This window comes from Hakea prostrata, chromosome 10 (assembly GCF_041222555.1).
Source record: "Hakea prostrata isolate BN-2017 chromosome 10, UWA_Hpros_2, whole genome shotgun sequence".
Lineage (NCBI taxonomy): Eukaryota > Viridiplantae > Streptophyta > Magnoliopsida > Proteales > Proteaceae > Hakea > Hakea prostrata.
Genome location: NC_142609.1, coordinates 36,462,830 through 36,480,040, shown reverse-complemented (window position 1 = coordinate 36,480,040; position 17,211 = coordinate 36,462,830). Strand labels below are relative to the sequence as shown.

Genomic DNA, 17,211 nt, shown 5'->3' with positions numbered 1-17,211 from the left:
TCATCAACAAATTTATGTTCAAGATCCTCGTTTTGTTGCATTATTTCAACAATAACATAATATGCAAAAATGTTATCGACAACTTTATCTTTCCAATTCCATCTTTTTCCAACAATGATATAACAAATCGAGATCTCTTTATTATTTTTAGGTACCTGAACCTCTTTTGGAGTTTTATAGAATGTTATGTCTTCAGAATCTTCATAATCAATTGTCTCCATATTATGACCATCTTGATCATTTGCTTCTTTTCTATTTTCTAGGATTTTATCCTTGGAACTGATTGATCTTCCACATTTTAAACGTGGTTTAATTTCATTTGCATTGATAGATTGTCCTGCTAGGACATCAATTCTAATTGGAGCATTTACAGCTGGAATATGAGATTTAGTAACTCTTAGCAGGTCAGAAAATCTGGCAGTTGATTCATAATATTTGTTATTGCATTATCCTTTGAACTTCAAGTTCACAGTGCTCAATGTGAGGATCTAATGAGATAATGATAATGCATATAATCAATATCTTTTTCCAACTGTTTATTCTCTCTCCATCATGTTGAAAAAATTAATTCATTAAATAAACCTCCTATCATTGGCAATATATTGAATTATATAAGAAGAATCATATCCAACATATATTCCCAACTTTATTTGGGAACTCGTCTTTGTGCGCTGTGGTGGAGCAATTAGAACATAAGCCGCACATCCAAAAAAAATTTAAATGATAAATATTTTGCTTCTGACCATAAACCAATTGTAATAGGGAGAATTTATGACAACCTTTTGGCCTGATGCGTACAAATGATGTTTTGTTTTCAAAAATAATGGTTTAGCTATTAATTGAAGACATTTAATAAATAATTTTACCAAATCATTTTAGATATAAACATGAGCAACAGGCTATTCAACTGTGATCTCAGTTGTTATACAATAATCATAATGCCTGAGATGTAAATTCATCAGCATTATTAAGACAAATTGTCTTTATCTTATAAGCCATAAATTATGTTCTTAATTTCATTATTTGAGCAAACAATCTCGCAAACACCAAATTGCGAGTTCATAATGAACATACATGTGACCACTTTATAGATGCATCTACTAAAATCATATATTATCTAAATGGTCCACATGATGGGTGAATGGGTCCATATATATCACTCTCTGTACGTTTCAAAAACGTAGAATGTTCAATCTCAACTTTAGCTGGTGAATATCTAATGATAGATTTTCCTTGAGAACAAGCAGAATAAGAAAATTGACTCAATTGAAGAACCAGAACGTTCTTCAATAGATGACAATTGAATCTTCAATAATTTTTCGCATCATACTTGATCCGGGATGGTCCAACCGATTAGGCCAAATAATAAAACTGTCATAATCAATGTTCTTTTGATTTACCCAAGCATGTGTTTCAACCATGCGATATTCGTGTATATACATTGGGAGAAAATATCTAATACCTTTGTATAGATATTCATTTTACCATTATTTGTAGTTTCAATCTAATAATCATTTTGGCAAATAGCTTGAAAATTTAATAAATTTCTTTGAGACTTACTACAAATAATGAAGTATTTATAGCCAATTTTATCTCTCAGATAATAATAGATTAGCTCTTTCGGAGCTTTCAATCAATGTTGTACTACCAATTTTTATATGAACATTAGTTTCCGCATCATCAAATAAGAGAAATATGTATATTTTTCTCTCAGTATAATATGCTTCATAGCATATAAGAGAATATTTACATTCTTTATCAAAATGAAACAAAATACATCAAAAGATATATAGAAATCAATAAAAATAAATTAGATAGGAAAAATATTAAATTTAAGATAAACTAACATATGAGATGAGATTTGAAGGTAAAAGAATTACAAAGTAACATAATATCAAATTTTTTTTTTTTTTTTTGAACTCCAATAACATAATCAAATCTACAATTATTATCTTCAAAGGAGTTTACAGCATCTAGATGTGTAGTATCTGTGAGGCCATCAAAATCATATCTTTTATAGGCAAAAATTGCTCAAGTATCATGATTTTGAAAAACCCAATTTATCTCCACATTATTTTTATTTCTTTAATTAAGGTTTGACAAAGCTTAATTAAATATTGTGGAGTATGACAGATACATGTTTAACAAATATTATCTTCATTCCTTGAAGAGTTATATTGAGAATCTTTATTATTCTCTTATTTATTTCAATCATGAGATCGGTAATTATTCCGTCTTTTGCTTCATCCACTTCCATAGTATGACCATGGACTATAATTTTGCCTTCTTTCAGGTTTATCATGAATTGTTGCATTCACTTCAGGGAATGAATCATAAATAGGATGAGCTTCATGATTTTTCATTTATAGTCCATTATTTTACTCAGCCACAAATAGGTATGATATCATTTAGAGTATTTTTTTAAAAACTCCTTTTACAATATTACTATTGTAACAACAAATCTGAAACTTGAAAATTTGTTAGCATATTTTCATGAATAATATTTTCTCCTTATAATTTCAGTAAAGAATTAATTTAAAAAAACTGCAGAACTGTTTTATTTACAGTTTCAAATTTTGCAACTTCATGTGCATCTGCAGAACTATATTCATTTACAATTTCAAATCTTGCAACTTTAAGTGCATCTGCAGAACTGTATTCATTTACAGTTTCAAATATTGCAACTTCAAGTGCATCTGCAGAACTATATTCATTTATAATATAAAATCTTGCAACTTCAAGTGCATCTGCAGAACTATATTCATTTACAGTTTCAAATCTTGCAACTTCAAGTGCATCTGCAGAACTGTATTCATTTACAGTTTCAAATCTTGCAACTTCAAGTGCATCTACAGAACTATATTCATTTATAATATAAAATCTTGCAACTTCAAGTGCATATGCAGAACTATATTCATTTATAATATCAAATCTTACAACTTCAAGTGCATCTGCAGAACTGTACTCATTTACAGTTTCAAATCTTGCAACTTCATGTGCATCTGTAGAACTGTATTTATTTACAGTTTCAAATATTGCAACTTCAGGTGCATTTAACAATATTTGTGGTGCAAGACTAACAACCATTATGTAAAATAAATAAAAGAGCAAATTACATTGGCACCCCAAAATGGAGGTCTTAAAACACTGACACCCCACTTTATGTTTAAAAAACACAGACACCCCAATTCAATAAACACACTAGTCCATTCTATTAGTAAAACTGTTAACACATTGTTAATTTTTTTTAATTCCACGAATGCCCTTACTAAAATCTGAAAAACTAAAAGAAAAAGATTGAAGGGCACTTATTTGATCTTGCCTAGAAACATGGCCCTGTCATGTACCTTAAGATGGGCACCTGTTGCATGGCGGTTGCGTCCACGCCGGACGCTGCTCGTGCCTTCCTTAAAACACTTGACCTCAACTTCTCCAACCGCCCACCCAACGCCGGCGCCACCCATATCGCCTATGACGCGCAAGACATGGTCTTCGTTGGAAGCTGCTCCGCAAGCTCAGTAACCTCCACATGCTCGGCGGCAAGGCTTTGGAAGACTAGGTTGTTGTCCGTTCTGCTGAACTCGGTCATATGACAAGAGCCATGTGTGAGTTAGCTCGTCGTGGTGAACCCGTTGTTGTGCCTAAGATGGTTGACTTATGCCATGGCTAAGTTGTTGTCGCCGAGTTTTTGCTACGAAGGGAGACGAGTCGAACGAGTTCAAGGACATGGTTGTTGAGCTCATGACGTCTACTGGGTTTTTCAATATTGGTGATTTCATACCTTCAATTGCGTGGATGGATTTATAGGGAATTGAAGGAAGCATGAAGAAGCTTCATAAGAAATGGGATGCTCTCATTTCAAAGATGATTAAGCAGCACCAAGCAACTGCTCATGAACGTAAGGGGAAACCTGATTTTCTCGATGTGATCTTCACGAATCGGGAAAACTCAGAAGGCAGAGAGGCTCACCGACGTCAACATCAAAGCTCTCCTACTGGTAATGCCAAAGAAAGAAAGAAGAAGAAAGAATGGTTGAATGGAGGGAGAAATGAGAAGTGAAACCGTTGAAGGAGAAATGAGAAGTGAAATGGCCTCTCTCTCTTTCTGTCCCCTCTTCCTTGCAGCAAACCAGAAACGTAAAATCAGAAAAAGAAAAGAAACAAGAAGAAGAAAGAAAGAAGATGAAAGAATGTTTGAATGGAGGGAGAAATGAGAAGTGAAACCGTTGAGATCCCAATCGTGCACAGGGTTAGTTTTTTTTTGGAATAAATGAAAATAGATTTCTTGGAGAATAAGTCAAGGGTATAGTAGTCTTTGTATAGATATGACTAACCAAGTAATAACCATTCTTACATAATAGGACCTATGTATTTTTAAAACATAAAGTGGGGTGTCAGTGCTTTAAGGCCTCCATTTTGGGGTGCCAGTGTAATTTGTTCTAAATAAAATCTTTATTTTTAAATTGGTTAATGACAAACCACAATTGTTAAGGTAACCTAATATGTTATTTGATTCTTATATTCAATAAAATACATACCTTTTCTATCACGATGCACTTATATTTCAAGATGGAGAATGTAACTCCATTGTTTACAAAAATGCACGAGGAGGTACATAGTCTGCTGTCTTTCTTCTCAAAACACAATACTTTAAGCGGAGTTGTTCACAATTACTTTGAGCGGAATTGTGCTGATAACGTGTTATAAAATAAAAAAAATATTGAATATAAAGAAGAAAGATAAGATCAGTTCCACATTTTTATTGAGTTAATCATTACATATTTATAATGGAACTAGCATCTTCTCTGATACGGTAATATCATAGTCTACAAAGAAATACAATATATGATTCTCACACACAATAAGATAATCTTGATATGGAAGAATAGATTGCCACCCAAGATAGAAGATGCATAGAATAGAAATATTGGCTGCCAACATTGTGTAATGAGATGGTTGTGATTTTCACCAATATTGCATCCTGAAGTAGTTGAGATCTTCAATTGGAAGTACAATCTCTTTGGGGTAATAGACATCCATAATAAATATTATTTATAACAGTAGCAAAATAAATTCCATTGAAACAATAAGAAATGATACATCCATAACCAAAATCTTTCAATTTCCTTATTTTTTGTTCTCTATTTTATTTAAAAAAAAATCTTTAATAATTAAATTCCTTATTAGAAAAATTTTAAATCAAGATTTACAAGTAAAGTGTTCAATTCCTTATTTTTATCGTGCTCATCTTGGAAAACTCTTTAATTTTGGATAACTACAAAGTGGTGGGAATTTGATTTGAATATAACTATAAAAATTCCACTAATTCTTCAATAACGATTGAGATCCAATAAACTTAAGAAAACTCTTCCTCTTCTTCACCACAGAAGACAAATACCAAGCACGAGAATATTCTCCAAGTTGTTTTATTTTTGTTATTTTACCTTCAGATCCAAACCCACTATTGGAGATTGATTTTGTAAGTTTGTTAACTCTGCAATTTCTTTGTCTATAGAATCATGTTATTTCCTTACCTTCAACCATCAGTCACTCTATTAATTATTTGCATGTTTATGTCTGCTAAGTTGATTTCAGAAATCAAAGGAGATGGATGAAGTTAGTGAATAACTAGCGAAGAAATCAACTGAATCTACATTTCCATCTTAATCTACCGTTTATCTCACAATTTTCCGCACATCCTCAACCTTATAGCTTTCCTTCAATTTTATCCTTTAAGTTTACATTTCACTAATCTGCATTCCTATCTTAATCTGTTGTTTTTCTCTCTTGTATGTAGATTACTTTCTTCAATTATTTATTAATGTGACATTTGTAAATATATTCATATTCATGTCCTATTTTGGGTGACTAATGTTGGTTGGTTTTGGTTCCCTAAATCAGAGGGAAATGGCTGAAGCCAGAGCGATTTCAAGAAATGCCAAAAAGCTGCACAAGGTGACAAGAATATCAATTATGATTTTTGTGTTGCAACTCTCGGAGAAGATCCTAAGAGCCATAGTGTAAAATCTCCAAGAATTAGAGCTCATCTCTTTGAGATAGACCAAAGAAAATGCCATGGAAATTGACGCATGGATTGGAGAGCTCTTGGAAAATGGGAAATTCGGTTCAAATGTTAAAAACCATTACAGATTTGTATAAGAGCTTTACTCTGCTGCATTATCAACTATGGATGAAGCAGTTAATGCACTCAAATTTGAGGATTATGGCACAACAAATATCAAAATGGTTTCAGTGTTAGATGCATCTTTGACTTGTGAAGATGGGTTCAAGGAGAAATCTTTATTTGAAATCACAATTTCCAGTAGAGAATGCTGCTTTCTACCAACTCTTTGCAATTGTACTGGCTCTTACTAACTTCCTCAATGAAGCTTCCCTGGCTATCTTGTTTTAAAAAGATCGAGAATCTAGCTATATATGACGTGAATAAAGACCAGCTTTGTGTATGTGTTGCTCTAAAATATATCAGCTATGGTTCAACCATGAAGCGAACCGAACTTGGAATTTGTAGACCACAAAAAACATGTGAGAGTGGGCTGCCTCTGTGGATGGGAAGCTGCCTCCGATGATAGATTCTGGATAACAATTCCTCACAGGGATGCGTAAATGCCCAAAGAAGTGAAGTTCTCTTGGGTAGGTGCCGGAGTTAATGCAAGATTAAATGGGATTTATTTTTTTTATATATATATTTTTTATTTTTAGTCTTAGTGTAGCATAATTTTTCAGTCTTTCACTTCGCTTACCCAGAGTAGGTATGAGTGACCGTTCTTATACCGGAAAGAAGGTTCCATGGAGAAGATGGATGACATCTGTTGGATGGCTAGATCTGATTCCCAAGGGGAGATCCAAGGTGAAGGTTCAGCTTGCTTGTGCTTGAAGCAACTAGATTCAAGCACTCTTTAAGGATTTTGAAAATATCTCTGAATCTAGATGTAATACATCGGTTCTGAGCCCCGATAAAACGACTTGAAGCAATTCCTAGAAGAATTTGGGATGCTCTCTTATCCCTTGATAAGCGCAGATCATTAGATGCATAGGTACGACACATTAAATGCTGACTTTAAAGCCTTAGCATGCATACAGTTGTATAAAGATACTTATTGGTATAAGATCTTACCGACGAGTTGTGGCCGGGAGATGTGTCAAGCATGTGTCCGGCGTGTAATTGCCACCAAATGGTTGGACCAGAAATCCTTTTCCGAGGAGTGCCGAGAGATTAGTTTGGAGCCAAAAGGACTAGGTTGAACCTAGTTGACCCTGGTTCGTATGGTCTGCACCGCTTCATAAGTCTCAAAAAGGGTTCGATATAACAATATGTTATTAGCTTATTCAATTTCAAGGTCCATCAGTTGAAATTAAAAGAAAACTTAAAATTCTATCTAAGCAGTTCAATTCCTAGAATCAAGTCTATTCTTTTTGCCAGGTTTATAAAGATATCGCTTCAGAGGAGTATTTTTCTGTCCTTTGGCCTCAAATTAATTGGCAAAATTTGGAAGGAAATGAATGCGGTTGCCTTCAAGCACCGAGATCCCTTGGTGAACGATGTCCTATATTGTGCATTGCGAGCAGTGGTGAAGTTATAACTTCCTTAAGCACCATCTCTTTCAAGGTTGAGTACGTTACCTCAGCCGATCTCCTTTGAGATGGATCTGACCCATGGTACCAATTGTATCTTCTCAGATGGTTCTTGGAACCCAAAGTCCCAAGAAGGTGCTCGAGCATGCGTAACTTTTTATTCTAATCACTCCTTTGTGGTGGCCAAATGTGTGTTTGCTAAATCTCCTTCGGTGGTTGTGATAGAGGCCGAAGCGCTACGGGATGGCCTCATCCTTGCTCGCAGTTGCAGCTTTCAGCGGTTACTCTTACTCTCAGAGCATCTTCTTCTTGGTTGGTAAGTCTTTGTATTCTTCTCTTGTGTACCACTCTTGGTTTGTTTTCTCTGTAATAGATATATTCAGTCTTTTCCAACCTGCAACTCTGACAACTAGTTTTGTCAGAGGACAAGAAGAGAGAAGGAATGACAGGAAGGAAAGCGGAACACATTCTCTTATTTTACCACCTCATTAGCACATGCATGCTTAGGTCGTGTGGGAAACATTCTCAATTTACTCTGTGTTTGGAACTTGTTAAGACTTTGAACTTGAGTCCCAGCAGCTTGCCAATTGCTGTTATTGTTACGGAAATTAGAGCCTTGGCTTCATACTTCAATTTGGTTCAATTCCTTTTAGTCAGAAGGGAAAATAATCTCTTTGTGGATTTCTTGACATTGGGTGCTTTTAGGCCAAAGATATCTAGTACTTGGTGGCTAACTCACCCTCGTCCTTATTTTGCTTGTTTCTTTCAATCTAGTTTCCCGCGCAACGGGACGGGGGGGGGGGGGGGGGGGGGGGGGGGGGGGGGGGGGGGGGGGGGTAATTTCTTCTTTGTCTTGCAACAAAGGAAAAAGAGAAAGAGAAGTATAATTTGTTTTGGGTGAAGTCAAATCTAATCATATCATATATAAGGATTGAAAAGTAATATATGAAATACTTCTTGGAGTATACTAATGGGTGAAACTAAATTTCGATGGGTGTTCAGAGCCAATTATTCGTTGGTAAAATGACTGATTTTGAAGATGAAGTGGAAGAGGACTGAAATAGCAAAGGATTTTGATTTTTGGAAAATTTGGGTGGAAAAGTTTTTATAAGGCTTTTGCATTATTTATTGTCCAAAAAGAAGCTGCCATGGTTTGCACCGCAGAGCTGGTCGAACTCTATCTATATCTAGGAACAATAGATTGAAAAGTCACTCATTGCTATAGAGAAACAAATGTTGTGGCTAACTTTTAAGCTAAATCAGCTGCAAATTAAGGCATTACTGTCTAGTTATTCTAATTCAATCTTAACCAGTAGGGATTGCACAAGAGATATGGGAGGATGCAATGGGTTAACCTCGATTCAAATTCTCTAACTAGGTTGACTGTAGCTCACTGCTTTTGAGCGAATTGATGAAAAAGGGGTTGTGGGAGAGCAATACAAGCATCGTGCTGCTAGGCGAAGCGGTGGATTTTATATGCATCTGATCTTGGCATCAGGTCATTGTCTTAAGAGTTCCGTTGGATTAGGCCAATGTGTCCAAGGACAGAGCTGCCCTTGGACCAAGCTTCGACCTGTGCCCCCCTCTGCCCTTTTTAGAAAATTTCCCTTTTGATCCTTTGTATTTTGTATATTTCTTAAATCATCTTGTCCTCTTTTCATGTGTGAAATATGTGCACTTGCTCGTCCCTTGTTGAAGAAAAATTTTAATGATAAAGAAAATGGATAGAAAATTTATTGAGCTCCCCCAATATTAAATTCTAGACCTATCGATGATTTTTTCCAACAACTGCAAAAATACTTCCAGTAATATGGTTGGGTCGATGTTGTCTTTGGACGATAGATATCTTTGAATCGCTTTCTATTAAAAGATAACTAGGCATGCATGGTTGTTGGGAGGTTACATGCAATTGCTTTGCTAGATCCACTTGTTTTAGATCTTAGCAGTATAAATAGTCAATCTTGGTTATCATCTTTATGAAAGATAATTAAAGTTGAAGAAATAAACAAAATGAAGTCTTCTTTGGCTTTCTTATTTGTTCTCACTTTATTTCTTGCCATAGTTGATGCTGATATCGTCACTGAAACATGTCAGAAAGCTGCTCAAGGTAACAAGAATATTAATTATGGCTTCTGTTTTGCAGCTCTTGGAAAAAATCGCAAGAGCCACAGTACAAGTCTTCAAGGATTAGGGTTTATCTCATTGAGTTTAACGAAAACGAATGCCACGAAGATTGGTTCACAGATTGATAAGCTTTTGAATGGTGGAAGATTCAGTTTGGATGTCAAAGCAAGGTTACAGGATTGTAAAACGCATTACTCTGATGCGAAATCTAAAATAGATGAAGTAGTCACTGCATTCAAATCTAAGGATTATAGCTCAGCGAATATCAAAATGAGTTCTGTGTTCGATGCATCTTCGAATTGTGAAGATGGGTTTAAGGAGAAGCCTGGTTTGAAATCACCATTGTCGGTAGAGAATGCTACTTTCAAACAATTATCTGCAATTGTACTGAGTATTACCAACTTTTTGCTTCGGGGAACTTCCTAGTTTGAATCCTATTTCAATGTGATATTTAGTTAAGTTGGTTGTTCTTGATTTATTTTTTACATAATTAATATAATGCAATTGTGTATGATTTATCCTTTAATAAATTGATCTATTTTTTTTTTCCTTCCTCTGGTTATGAGGTTCATCCGGATAAGTTTGCACGCACCTCCATTACATCCTCAGGATAGTTTTTAAATGTACCACTATGAAAAATTGAGCCCTGACATCTTCACTAAAAGACATTGGTCGTTGCCAAAGGGCCAAATCTTTCATAGTATTCACCCAATTTTCTTTCACGTAATGTAAAAGGAATTATCCTCATCATGCATGTATACCCATTTGTATCGTAGGATTGACATGTGAAAGTATAGTATATGACTTTCTAGTATAGGAGTTTGATCACCCAATCCCATCACAGGAAAAGAAGAGATAATAACTCATTTTTTAGGTGAATTAGAGGTTAAACTTTTGAAAGGGAAGTAAGAGTAAATAGAGAATTTACATATAAGCGGAGGACAATATTTTTCCAATCCAAAATACACCATCAGATTTTAGAGGGGACACATGCTATATTTTTAGGAGGAATTAAGGACAATTACATTGATGTGAGTAGTAGATGCTAAAAATCACATTTTAGGGATCTTTTCTATTGTTCTTAATTACCTTTGAAGGGTGTTTTGATAATTTAACTAGTTTTCATTATTCTCCTCCCCACAGCCAATCAAGTCTTCATCTATTATTACCTAAACAAACTCACGCAATTTGCCTTGTTCCTAGGAAAATAATCAAACTTTCTCTCACTATTCCTTTCCACCCAACAAACAAACAGGGCTCATAGATTTCAAATTTGAAATCTTCGTTCTAAGAAAACAATTAGCTTATGGAGATGGACTATTGCGGCAGAGCTCTAGGGGTAACTATCAAGAAGTGCCTTTGAATCCAATTGAACATTTGATTCAAGGTAGGCTTACTTCATAAGCTGATACGATACAACCTATAAGGGATGCCACACCAGCAGCTACCTCAGATCTGATGGGCATACAGCGGCACTTCGGATAAGGATATAGCGGCGTTTTCTAATAATGCCGTAGTATATTGACATATAGCGGCAAAACCACCGTTGTATGGTAACATGTAGCGGCATTTCTATAAAGTGCCACTGTATGTCATTTTATCACGGCGTTTTTTATAAACGCCGTCGTATGTTGTCACTTTGTTAGCCTTTCACATTTCACTTTTTTAGCGGTTGCCCAATTCTATGTCATTTTTTCAGTTAGAAATGCCATCGTTGCTCTAATTCCGTATCATTTTTTTAGTGGCATTTCTTAGAAATGCTGTCGTTGCCCTAATTGTGTCACTTTTTTAGTGCATGCCGTCGTTGCCCTAATTATGTGTCACTTTTTTAGTGGTATTTCTTAGAAATGTCGTCGTTGCCCTAATTATATTTCATTTTTTTAGCGGCATTTCTAGAAATGCCGTCATTGCCCTAGTTCCTCCCGCCAAAGCCCGCGCCCATATTTCACTTTTAGCAGCATTTCATGTTGCGCCATTTTCATGCTTTTCACGGCATTTCAAAGAAACGCCGCGGTAGATGCAGCATTTTCATGCTTTTCACGGCGTTTCAATGAAACGCCGTCCTATATGCGGCATTTTCCCCCATAACCCAAATTTCCTCCCAAATATATAGCTCGCCCATTTTTGGCTACCAAAACACCGCGCTTTTTTCAGTTTGGAAGACGAAGTTACTTCTCAGATCGTCTCTCTCGCTCCCTCGCTTAGGGTTTTTTTCCTTCTCTTCTCAGATCATCTCTCTCGCTCCCTCGGTTTAGGATTTCTTCGTCGAGCTTTGGCAGATGAAGCGCCAAAGACACAAGCATAGCTGTGGAGGCGATGAAGAGGTAAGAGGAAATTTTCAGTTCCTTGGCTACATCAAAAGCATTAGTGGTGAAGTTATCAATGATAAAGGCAGCGGTACGATAAGTTGCAGAGAGGAGGTTTAGGGTTTCTTGGAGAGAAGTGAGGGAACGAGAAGTTGAAAGGCTCATGCGAGTTTCAATCATGGCATCGTCGAGTAGGTCAGAGAAATCGACAGGGATGAGATAGATGTTATCACCGCTCCCCTGAAACTAGGGCTTTTCCCCCTCTAAAACTCAGGTAAGCTTTCACTGATTAAGGATCCACTCTGGCTCCCAATTTCACACTGGTTTTGGTTTATGTGTTGTCCTCTCTCTCTCTCTCTCTCTCTCTCTTAATCTAATCAATTCACTTTGGAATATGCAAGTGGCAATCTTGGTCTCCTTAGTCTCAATTCATCATATATATACTTGCCGTCCATGTCTCTATGAAAAAGCAGAGCAGGAGACGTAGTACGTGTTTTGCAATCAAGCATATAGTCATTCCACAATTCAGCTGCGATCGAGTCTCGCATATGCGAAGCCATTTCTAATTGAACCTCATCACAGGCAATATCTACTGCTGGTGTTTCTGTTAGTGTCAATGGTTCCATCTCCACCTGCATCATTGGTTCTTCTACATGTAACTGCCTCTCTTCTTCTTGTATTTTCACTTAGAGTTGATGAAACAGCTGTGGGTGCCCTAACGGAAAAGTTGCAGGTCATGGGTGCTTTGGTGTGCGTCTTATGCTTGATCCAAAGGTGCAAATTACTTATATGATTAAATTTCTATTTCGAACACTGCAGTCATGACTTTACATGTTTCAGATTGTCAATTTGTCTTTCTTAATTAACCTTGATGCATTTTGGTGTTTGTAAGGGTAGTTTGTTGGGGAGGCTATGTCAGCAATTGCAGCCAATTCCAATGCCTCAGTCAGTGTTAAGTGCCGACTAGGTGTTGATGATCATGACTCTTATGATCAGCTCTGTAAGTTGCACCCGTTTTTAACTTTACTTTCACAGATGATAGATATGTTTAGTTCATGTGTCATTTTCCTTTTTATATTTCAAGTATAACATCTTGGTAAATTAATTAATAGACATCAAGAAACACAGAAGGATTCACCAAGTATGAAAAGAAACTTAATGTTGGATGGAGGCCGAAGACCAAAGAAGATTGAAGGTGACACACCAATGAAGTTGGAAGAGTATCTCATGGGTTACTATGCCCTTTGGCATGTGATACAAGCATCAACTTCATTTTCTTATAATTTAGAGACATCTATGATATTTGAGCTTTCTTTCAATTTCATATGCTTGTACTGAACTAGTTGGTAACTCATTCTGTTCCTCTTCTTATAATATCTTGGCAACTAGAAGGATTGAAAATGGTTCTAAGGTCATCATTTCTCCATTACTTCTAGAGCTAATCCTTAAAACTGATGGTAATGGTGGTTCAAGTTCTGGTGAGACAAGCACAATGGGCATCTTATTGGTGCTATTTATTAACAGTGGTTAGGTAGAGAGCAGACAATGATCGAGCACCCATAAAAGCCAGGGAATTAGGTGTCACAATCATGGCCATTTGGACTAATTACTGTGAGTTCTCATCAACTAGACATGGACCAGTTACTCTTCTATGTTCATGATGTATATCTATTAAACATAAACACTTTATGTGGTATATACTAAACATATGTGACATATGCCAATGCGGTTAAGTAATTAGCATTTTAATTTTTCTTGTTTAGAACTTAGGATATTGCTTAGTTTCACTTCATTCTTATTAAAGTCGGAATGTTTTTTATATTGCATTCCTGCAGCAGCTTTTATAGGTACTTTTTTGTCAAAGTAATCTTTTGATGCCTATGGATTATTGTAAATCTTTTGTTTTCTTAGGTTGGTGGACCTTACTGGGATGTACCACTAGATAGAAAGGATTCCATAAGTGCAAGCTACAGCCTTGCTGTCTCAAACATCCCCACACCTGATCAGGGTCTTCTTACTCTCGTTGCAAAGTTCATAGACCAAGGACTCTCAGTCACAGATATGGTTGCTGTTGTGGGTAAGTAAGCTTCTCATGTGGTGCTTAAAGAAACCCCAGAATAGAAATGAAATTTTGATTGTCTCTCTTGCAACTTGCAGGTTCATGTGGTGCAATTTGAAAATTGGAAATCCACCAACATAAATATCCAAAGCTCGGTTCTCCTGATCCACCCCCAGAATCCTTTTTGTCTTTTGATCATAAAGAAGGAGAAAATGGGAAGAAATCTGGGTTTGTTGCTGTGCTTCTCTAGTCTCGTTGTTGGTGTAGCAGTTGCAAACTGGAATATCTTGAACCAGTCGAAGATAGGGAAGGACTCAAATGACCTGAAGATCTGAAGAACTATTGTGAAGCTTGGAGGATCAATGTTGAGCTCCATAACATTCGTGGCTATTGAGTTGTCCCTGAAGAATGCACAGATTACATCGGCAAGTACATGACCTCCACTCAATACAAGGTGGATTCAAAGAAAGCACTGGAAGAATGCACCATCTATCTCAGCAAAAACTTCAAGTTGACTGGTGATGGCAAAGATGCTTGGATCTTTGATATTGATGATACCCTTCTTTCCACTGTTCCTTACTTCAAGAAACATCGCCACAGGTACTGTACATAGGAGCTCTTGATCTGGGCTCCATTTCCTACCTTTTATCAGATCTTCCACGTTTTTCTTCTTTTTCCTTTGTTAGCAATTTCTATAACTAATTATTGTTTTCAGAGGAGAGAAGTTCAATGTTACAGACTTTGAGAAATGGGTGTGGAAGAGCAACGCTCCAGCTCTGAAGCACTCGATGAACCTCTTCAATGAGATCAAACGAAGAGGATTGAAGATCTTCTTAATGTCTTCAAGAGGAGAACACCTCAGGGATCCCACAACTGATAACCTCTTCAAGGTTGGTTGCACTGGGTGGTCTGGTCTCATTCTGAGGTTGGTGAAGTTCTATCCTTTCACTTAGTTGAATCAGAAGTTTATATTCTTCTATCAAGAATCAAGATCAATCATTAACTCAATGAGTTGTGTCTCTCACCGTCTGTTTATGATAGGGGTTATGAGAACAATGGCATGACAGTGCAAGAGTTCAAGGCAGAGCAGAGGAAGAAGCTGATCCATGAAGGCTACTGTATCTGGGAATGGTTGAATCACAGTGGCCCTGCCTTGTGGGGCTTCCTGGTGCCATGAGAACATTTAAGCTTCCCAATTCTCTGTATTACATTCCCTGAAAAGGGATGTCAACTCTTCATCATTCAAAATAAATATATGTTTGATTTTTGGATGCAGAACACTCTTTGGACATTTAATTTATTTCAAATTTTGATCTTATGATTTATTATTTTTATTTGTACTCTTTTGCCTTTCATTTTTTAGATTGTACAACTGTACTAATGGTTGTGTGGTAACTTTTCTGCTAAGTGTTGTGTGGCCAATACAAAGGAATTGGGTCTTCATCTATGCTTACAAGCTGAGTTGTTGTATTGGTAGAATTGGATCTTCATTTGTGCTTACATTTTAGATTGTGGGTATATGTATAATGGAAAGTGGCGCATTTATATTTGTAAAATTGAATTTGGTTTTTTGGAATCAATTTTTTTTAATTAAAAAAAACTTATCCCGGCGTTTTACAAACGCCGGCATAGGTAACAAATGACGGCGTTTTTAAAAAACGCCGGCAAAAATACCTATGGCGGCGTTTCATAAATGCCGCAATAAATAACTTTTAACGGCGTTTTCTAAAAACGCCGACAAAAATAACATACAACGGCGTTTAGCAAATGCCACAATAAACCGCTTTTAACGGTGTTTTTAGAAAATGCCGGTAAATGTGTCGTCATAAGTCACAATTCCCGTCGTTTGCATTTAGTGCCGCCGTAACAATATGGCAGTACTTTTGCCGGCATTTTTTGTCGCGTTTTTTAAGTGCCGGGAAAAGTTTACAACTGCACTTTTAGACTTACAGCGGCGTTTTGAAAACGCCGCCGTAGGCCCTTTTTCTTGTAGCAACCAATCCACCAAGGGCTCCTCCACGCCGAAGCTATCGTGTAACCAAACAACCCACCTTTTTGAAAGACTATGCCATGTGATCGGTTATAACAAATTCTGTTTTGATATAACTAACTCGAGTATATTCGACTCTAGTAGCTTCTTCTATACTCAGTAATATAAATGTATGAGCATACGATAGAAAGGCAATGAAGTATTTTCCTTAAGCTTTCTCAATTCTTCTCTCTATCTTCTTCTTCTTCCTTCTGAAACTTTTTACTGTTGCTCTGCAACATTGGTCCGACCTGCCGGATCGATGACAGAGAGAACGAGAATGGGGCAAATCGATGAAGCTGTGAAACATGTTAGTGCTACAACAGCAGAACACGAAGAGAAACTAGCAGCATTGCAGGCAGTGATGAATGCCCAACATGAGACTCTTACTGAATAGAGAATGACACTCTCTGAAGTAGTCTTGCGGTTAACAGCAATCGACGGAAGGATTGAACAAGCACTACGGTCACCATCCACGCCTGTATCTCAGAATCGATTTGGATCTTCTTCGGAGATCCCATCAACACCGGCGACTGGATCGATTCAAACTCGAACAATCCGACTGAATTTTCCTCGCTTCAATGGCACATATCCCACTGGCTGGACGTTCAAGGCAGAGCAATTTTTCGATTATCACCTCACACCTGATGACCAACGATTACGAATTTCTTCCTTCCATATGGATGGAGAAGCAATACAGTGGTACCAATGGATGTATAAGTCCGGTATGTTCTCATCATGGGAGGCATTCAAATTAGCTATCGTTCGCAGGTTTGGTCCAACTCCATTCGACGATCCTCGAGCTACATTAGCCAAACTCACTCAGATCACAACAGTAGCAGAATATCAATCTCGTTATGAAGCCCTGGCGAATCAGATCACGGGACTTCCCATCGATTTCCTGGTAAGTTGTTTTGTCTCAGGCCTTAAAACTGATATTCGACATGAATTTATGGCAGCTAGACCTGCAGATATGGCAGAAACGGTGGGACTTGCTCGGTTGTATGAGCATAAGTTGCTGGAAGGAAGAAGGAACTACTCGCGGGTACTTCCGATTTCTGCAAAACCACCGCTGTTACCAACTCCACCGGGGTTTAACAA

At 36.9% G+C, this 17,211-nt stretch overlaps 2 pseudogenes across 1 annotated transcript; both read left to right on the top strand.

Moving 5' to 3' along the window:
- Window positions 1–7,835: 7,835 nt before the first annotated feature.
- Window positions 7,836–10,142, top strand: LOC149002685 (putative invertase inhibitor pseudogene; annotated as a pseudogene).
- Window positions 10,143–11,630: 1,488 nt separating this feature from the next.
- On the top strand, window positions 11,631–15,614 carry LOC149002684 (acid phosphatase 1-like; annotated as a pseudogene). The gene is made up of 6 exons (XR_016170367.1): window positions 11,631–12,796; window positions 12,915–13,633; window positions 13,934–14,099; window positions 14,180–14,681; window positions 14,797–15,006; window positions 15,123–15,614. The product of XR_016170367.1 is annotated as an acid phosphatase 1-like (transcript).
- The last annotated feature ends 1,597 nt before the right edge of the window (window positions 15,615–17,211 follow it).